The sequence below is a fragment of the Orycteropus afer genome, unplaced genomic scaffold, assembly GCF_000298275.1.
Source record: "Orycteropus afer afer isolate SDZICR_OR568_19922 unplaced genomic scaffold, OryAfe1.0 scaffold00199, whole genome shotgun sequence".
Lineage (NCBI taxonomy): Eukaryota > Metazoa > Chordata > Mammalia > Tubulidentata > Orycteropodidae > Orycteropus > Orycteropus afer.
The window spans coordinates 2,259,755-2,267,769 of record NW_006921786.1 but is presented as its reverse complement, the minus strand read 5'-3'; positions in this window follow the sequence as shown (position 1 = coordinate 2,267,769).

The window sequence follows — 8,015 nt, the reverse complement described above, 5'->3', positions numbered from 1 at the left end:
CCAACCTTCCTTCCCAGGAGTGGCTGGTGGGTTTGAACCGCCAGCCTTCTGGTTAGCAGTCAAGTGCCTTAGGCACTATGCTACCAGAGCTCCTATTTAATATGTATGATTTCATCTGCCTTTCTCTTCACAATTGAAGAAAGAATACACCACCCTTCTTGTCAGCTGACAGTGAGTTGGCCCATGACTCATGGTGACACCTTGTGTCACCAATAGAGCTGCTCCATAAGGTTTTCTTGGCTGTCATCTTTACAGAAGCAGATTATCAAATATTGTCTGATCCTGAGCCATACCCACAATTGGTTATAGACACTGCCCAGTCCTGTGTCAGCCTCACGATCCTTGCTATACCTGAGCCCATCATTGCAGCCACTGTTTCAATCTATCTTGTTAAGGGCCTTCTCCTTCTTTACTGACCCTCCACTTTACCAAGCATGGTATCCCTCTCCAGGGAATGGTTCCTCCTGACAACATGACCAAAGTAGGTGAGGCAAAGTCTGGCCACTCTGGCTTCCAAGGAGTATTCCAGCTGCACTTCTTCCAGGACACATCTGTTAGCCATTTTAGCAGTCCATGGTACTCTTAGCTTTCTTCTTCAACACTACAACTCAAAAGCATCAACTCTTCTTTGGTCTTCCTTATTCATTGTCCAATTCTCACAGGCATAAGAGGTGATTGAAAATACCATGGCTTCGGTTAGGTGCACCTTAGTCTTCAAGGAGACAACTTTGCTCTTCGTCATTTGAAAGAGGTCTTTTGCAGCAGATTCGCCCAATGCGATACATTGTCTGATGTCTTGACTGCTGCTTCCATTGTGTTGATTATAGAACCAAGTAATATGAAATCTTTGATTACTTCAATCTTTTCTCCTTCCATCATGAAGCTGTTTATTGGACCAGTTTCAAGGATTTTTGTTTTCTTTATACTGAGGTGTAATCATACATGTATATTTGTATGGTCTACTAGTAAGTGAAGGAGCTCTGGTAGCATAGTGCCTAAGGCACTTGACTGCTAACCAGAAGGCTGGTGGTTCAAACCCACCAGCCACTCCTTGGAAGGAAGATTGGGCAATCTACTTCTATAGTGATACTGCCTCGGCAACCCAAGGAGGGGTCGCTATGAGTCGGGTCCGACTCGACAGCACATAACAACAACAACAACAACTAGTATGTGAAAAAAGGAGCTCTGGTGGCATAGTGCCTAAGGCATTTGACTGCAAACCGGAAAGTTGGTAGTTCAAACCCACCAGCCACTCTGCAGAAGAAAGACTGGACAATCTACTTCTGTAAAGATTTACCACCTAGGAAACCCAGTGGGGGTTGCTATGAGTTGGAAAGTCAGAGATCATTATCACTTAAGAGTTTGGAAGTAGTTTGTAAACGTGAATTTCTATAGTTGAATGTTAGTCTGCTGAATAACTACATTCAGACAGTAAAAGAGACCAAAACTGTTTGGACTGGATGGGCCGGACAGACACATTTAGGCAAGCAGCCCCACTCCTTGATTTGTGTTGTTGTTGTTTGTATGTGCCATTGAGTCGACCCCAACTCATAGCGACCCCTCCTTGGGTTTCCAAGGCGATATCACTATGGAAGTAGATTGCCCAACCTTCCTTCTGAGGAGTGGTTGACGGGTTTGAACCACCAACCTTCTGGTTAGCAGTCAAGTGCCTTAGGCACTACACTACTAGAGCTCCTCCCTGACTTGTAATTGCTCTTAAGTTGACTCCTGCTCATGGCAACCCCATGTGTATGAAAGCAGAACTTTGCTCAATAGGGTATTCAATGGCTAATTTATGAAAAGTAGATCACCAAGCATTTCTTCCAAGGTACCTCTGGAAGAACTTGAATGTGCAACCTGAGCCTGCTAATGAGTGTGTTAACTGTATTACACAGGAACTCCACCCATTGACTTAGAGATAACCAGTGGCTTGCAAAGTTCTGTTTATACCTGAGGAAGAGAGGGACTTTTGGACTTGAGGGTAGGATGTGTTTGGGTAGGATTTGGTGGGTATGTGTTTGGAGGCTCAGGAGGATGTGGTCATACTTTCTCTAGTAGTTTTAGCATCAGCAGTTACCCCTGTGTCCAACAGCAGCAAGTGGAAAACTGGGGAGTGGATAGTTGTTTATCCAGCAGCCAACTATGCTGTGCTCATTTTTACTTTAATGGCCCAAGCCTAGCTAGCGAGACATAAAGGTGCTTCCTCTCCTATCATCCTGTGGCCCAGCAACAGTGGTCAGTCAATGCAATCCAGTTAGAGTGGCCAGCATGTGAGCAGCTCCAACAGAAGTGCCCAGCAATCCAGATCAAAGAGATAAGCCATTTGTGAGGTACTCCCATTTTCTTTCTCATGGAGAGCAACCTTGATGAGATCTCCAGAGGGATGGGAGGAGGTGAAATTCAAAAGATGTCAAGCATGCTGGCTGCCTGACTTTTCCTGGCTCATATACCTGATGATGATTTCAAGGAATAAGCATGACCCTTTCTCAATCCCTTACATCTGCCCCAGGCACAGCAACCTGTGGTTGAAAATGAGGTCACAAGAGGACAGTGGTGGCTCAGTGCTGGAAATCTCACTTTCCATGAGGGAGATTCCTAGTCAATGCACCTCATGTGCAGGGACCTCCCATCTATCAGAGGAGGCTTTCACGTTGCTGTGATGCTGAACACGTTTCTGTAGAGCTTCCAGAATATGAAGTACTAGGAAGAAAGACCTGGCAATCTATTTTTGAAAATCAGCCAGTGAAAGCACAGTGGATTAAAATGGTCATGGGAATGATGCAGGACAGGTCAGTGTTTTGTTCCATTGTGCATGGGTTCACCATGAGTTAGGGCTGACTTGATGGGCAGCTAACAGCAGTCTTCATGTTGCTGTAGCATTTTGTTTTCTTGTAAGTATTAATTTGTACAATCTATATCCTAGTCCTGTAACCTACAACTCTACGTGGCCAATCATATTGAAACTAACAAGAATGCAGAGATTCAAAGCATAAAGAGCACTCCAAATCTTCGCAGAGCACCACTGATAATCTTGAAGGAAGACGAGGCCACTAATGGGCAGCCCAAGGAGTGTGTGGAAAGAGAGTGGAAGGTGGGCAGACTAATGAACTATGAAATGGCAACAGGCTACACCCCCCATTAGCTGAACTGCTGAAGCACTGACCAAAAGTGAGTAGCCCTCCAAAGAACAGAGCTCAGATCCTGCTGACTATTCCCTGAATTACTGGACTGAGTCTCATCTAGTTGCAGTGTTAGCCTTCAAGACAAAGATGACTTAATGTAATGTGATTGAGATAGACTTGGGTTGCTTTCCATCTCTACAACTTACTAGTGTCTTTGTTTTTGGTAACCTTTCTGCACCTCTGTTTCCTAATCTTTCAAATGAGAATAAAAATATCACTGTTGTAGGATTGTTATGAAAATTCAATAAGATAAAGCATGTTAAGTACATAGCACAGAGCTTAATGCTTGCTAGTTATGTTGTTATTGGTGTTGAGTCAGCTCTGACTCAGCATGTCCTCAAGCACAACAGGACAAGACTTTGTCCAGTCCCACTCCATCTTCATGATTGCTGGTATGCTGGAGTCCAATGTTGCAATCATTGTGCATTTTTAGTGCCTTCTAACCAAAGAGGGCTCACCTAGCAATATATCAGACAATGTTCTGTTGTAATACATAGGGTTTTCATTGGCTAATTTTTGACAGTAAGTCAGTAGGACTTTCTTCCTAGTCTGTCTTTGTCTGGAAGCTTTACTAAAACCTGTCCACCATGGGTGACCCTGCTGGTATTTGAAACGCCAATGGCATATCTTCCAGCATCACAACAACACACAAACTACCACAGTATGACAAACTTAGAGACAGGTGGTGAAATGCCTAGTTGGAGCTCAATAAAATTGGTTTCTTTTCCCTTAATTTTGACATGAAAAAGAGGGATCACTAAGCTAGTTTTTTTTTCTCTCATAGAAATTTGTCAAAATGCCAAGGAGCAGAAAGTGGAATTCATTTTCTTTCAGCAAGACTCAAGTTCCCTGTGACCTCACAGCTTTTAGGCCCAAATTAAGGATTAGGGGAGTGTTTCATGGAATCATTTTTACACTGACCACTAGTGATTTGGAAATAGCAATTCAGGGTATCTGCTGACAATTTAATTCTACCGAGGAAATATTACACCTTTGAAAGTAGTCCCATGTCAGGGACACTAAGGTGGAGAAGAGATGGTGTGTGCAATACCATGCAACAACACTATGCTTTTTTTTTTTTTTTTGGCCAAGAAAAAGATTCTGCTCCATGGCTACAGAAACATGCCAATGGGAAGGAAATCATAGAGGCATGAATTTTCTGAGACTTTCTGGGGAAGAAGAATGTTTTCTACTGTTGGTCAGTCAGTGGATTGTGGTGCAACACCATCATCCAGAGAGAGAGAGCCCTGGACTAGGGATCAGGCCCCAACTCTTCCAGTAACTGGTTGTGGAAACTTGGGCAAGTCACTGAACTCCCTGGACCTTGGTTTTGTTCAATCCATGTTTCCAAATATCTTTGGTTCCTGCTCCCTATGGCTGGGTTTGGAATTATGGTGGTTCTAAAAGGATCCAAGTTAGAGCTGAGATCTTATGAAAATTGCAGGCAGACCAGGACACTGAGTCTTGGGAAGCAAAAGAGTGGGATATATCCTAGAAGTGTGGGACACCCCAGAAATGTGAGAATCCCCAGGACTGTAAGTCACCCCTTGAACATTGAGAAACATAAGGAGCAAGAGACAACCAGGGATGGATGCTCTCCAACACTATGTTCACTACCAGGCAAGCTGAAGAGTGAGCCGGGAATGAACAAGAAAAAATTAGAGCAAGAGAGGGTTCAGGACTGGGAAGAATCTCAGAGCAGTGTAGGTGCTGTCCACGTCTCCCTGGTAGGAATAAGCAGACTCCAAATGAAGGTGAGGTTGAAATGAATCTTGATAAATCTTCAGGGCTTCTAGAAATGGTTTATATCTATGTTTGTTATCATAGACAAATATTCATGACATAATTTAAGTGAAAAATGAATGTTTCAAAACAGAAAACATATTATGATTATGTAGACTATATCTAAGTATAAAATAACAGGTATTTTTTTTCTCCATAATGAATTTCGTTATTGGAATTGTGTGTAAAACAATCTCCATCAGAGACTTCCTTCCTCTTCCTCTTCCTCCTTCCCTCCTTCTTTCCTTCCTTCCTTCCACAAATATATATTCAGTGTCTAGTACACGCCATGTACTGGGCTCACATGCAAAGTGAACAGAATTGATAAAAGCCCTTGTCCTATTGGGGAGCTTCATAGGATTTCCATTTATTTGATAGCAGTTATCATTTTCTGACATTCTATACACTCTGTTTCCTGTCTTTCTCTAAATAGAATATAAGCTCCATGAGAGCAGCTCCTAGGAGTTCAGACTTCTCACACTTCAGCTCCTTGGAAAAGTGGGATGAACTACAATCCATGAAAAACTGCCAAATCAAAATAAAAAATGATAGAACCCACAAGAGATGCCTGGAAGTGGGGACTGAAGAGCAAACTTGGAACAATTTGGTTTGTTTTTGTCCATTTTTAGCTACAAATTTATTCTTTTCAGCTTGTGATAAAAATAGATTTATAATACAGAAATATTTGTATTATTAAAAATTCTGTAAAAAAATAAACTCTTTATTGTCATTCTGGAGCTCTCTATGCCCTAGCCACTTGATTTTGTTCATTCAAACAATTGTTTTCACAAAACTTTTTATTGTGAAATATGTTGTTGTTGTTGTTGTTATGTGCTAGTCAAATTCCCTGGAAACAGACTTTGAGATGAAGCTTTTGTAATATAATTTTTGTTATCATAAGATGTTATGAAAGCACAACTATCTTATAATAGCAAATGTGATTAGGAGCACCAATTCCCTGCACACTCAAAACTCCACATGTAACTTTTGACTCCCCCAAAACTTAACTACTAAAAGCTTACTGTTGACTAGAAGCCTTACTAATAATGAACAGTCCATTAACTCAGTCCTTGCCATACAGTTATAAGATTTTCACACAGACACTCATACATATACACAACAGATAAGTTTATTAATTGTATGGCATGATGATTACTTACTATTCATTAAGTAGAAGTGAAACATCATGAAGATCTCCTTCCTTGTTGTCTTCACATTGAGTAGACTGAGAAGCAGGAAAAAGAAGAAGGATTGGTCGTGCTGTCTCAGGGGTGGCAGAAGTGGAAGAGTTGGAGGAGGTGGAAGGGGAACCAGGAGATGCAAAGATATACTCAGTGTAACTTTGTTGTTGTTATGTGCCATTTAGTTGGACCCGACTCATAGTGACCACTCACTCCTTGGGTTTCCAAGGAGGTATCACTACAGAAGTAGATTGCCCAACCTTTCTTCTGAGGAGTGGCTGGTGGGTTTGAACCACCAGCCTTCTGGTTAGCAGTTAAGTGCCTTAGGTACTATGGTACCAGAGATATATACTGTAATGTCTGTCTGATTTTTTTACTTTTTCACACTTCAAGAAATGTTTCTATACAATACTAATCCTTTTTTAATGCATTTTATTGAAATATAATTTATATATAGTGAAATACACAAAACTAAAGTGACATGGGTCAATTGTTTTTTTTTTTTTTGCAGTGTTCCCTTCCTTTCCCCTCCCCCCACCCCTGGTAACTAACAAAGAAAGTTTCCTACCATATATAAACCTTTCCTTGACTCTTTACAATAGTGAACTAATACTGTATTTGTTCTTCTGTTTTTTCTTTAAACATCCTTCAAGTTCATCCATGTTATGTGGCGTTTTGCAGATTCTACATTACAAGGATGAATTTGTTCCTGTCATTTTGTTATGTGCTTTTTCATGATGTGATTTCTTTGTTCCATATAATTTTCTGTGCTGAGCTAATTTTGTTATGAATTGTGTTATCACTTCCTTTGTTACTATTACTATTTGCTAAATATTTGTGCAGCTCCTCTTTTTAATTTTGAAGTGAAGATTTATCATGTGTCTTTGAGGTTACCCAGTGATTTATAAATTTCGTCCCAAGTTTAGAACAGTCCGTTCTATCCTGTAGCTGTCTTGACTTACCTACCATTTAGAAGTTCTGTAACTACACAATTTTTTCCATCATTTTGGTTTGTAGTTGTCTTCATTTGTCAATTGATGTCTTTGGTTCTCTGTTTACAATCTTGTAGGCTTGTTTACTTTGGATACTTCCATAGCTGGATTGGTTTCTGGGTTATGTCATCATGTGTGTTAATGGTCAATTGTTGTTTGCTGTTGTTGGTTCTCTGTCCAAAGGACTCTCTTAAGCATCTCTTGTAAGATTGGTCTGGTTTTAACAAATTCCCTTAATTTCTGCTTATCTGGAAATGTACTAATTTCACCATCATGTCTGAGGGACAATTTTGAGCTCTGGTGGCATAATGTCTAAGGCATTTGACTGTGAACCAGAAGGCTGGTGTTTCAAAACCAGCAGCTACTCCTCTGAAGGAAGATTCGGGCAATCTACGTCTGTAGTGCTACCACCTCAGAAACCCAAGGAGGGGTCACTGTAAGTCAGAAATGACTTGACAGCAGTGAGTTTGGCTTTGGTTTTGGTATATAATTCTTGGTTGGAAATTTTTCTTTCAGGGTTTTATATATACCATCCCATTGTCTTCTCGTCTTCATGGTTTCTGCTGAGAAATCTGAGCTTATAGGTAACTTTTCATTTTTTCCCATGCTGCTTTCAGGATTCTTTCTTTGTCTTTGTTTTCGGGGAGTTTGATGATAATACATCTTGGTGATTTTCTTTTGGGGTCTATACTGTTTGGGGTTCATTGGACTTCTTAAATGGATATATTCTCATCTTTCAGCATACCAGGAGAAATCTCTTCCAACAGATCTTTGACAATTTTCTCTGTGGTTTTATTTGTCTCTTCCTGTTGTGGGATTCTGATTACACATAGGTTATTCCTTTTGATGGTATCCCACATGAACCTTAGGCTTTCTTC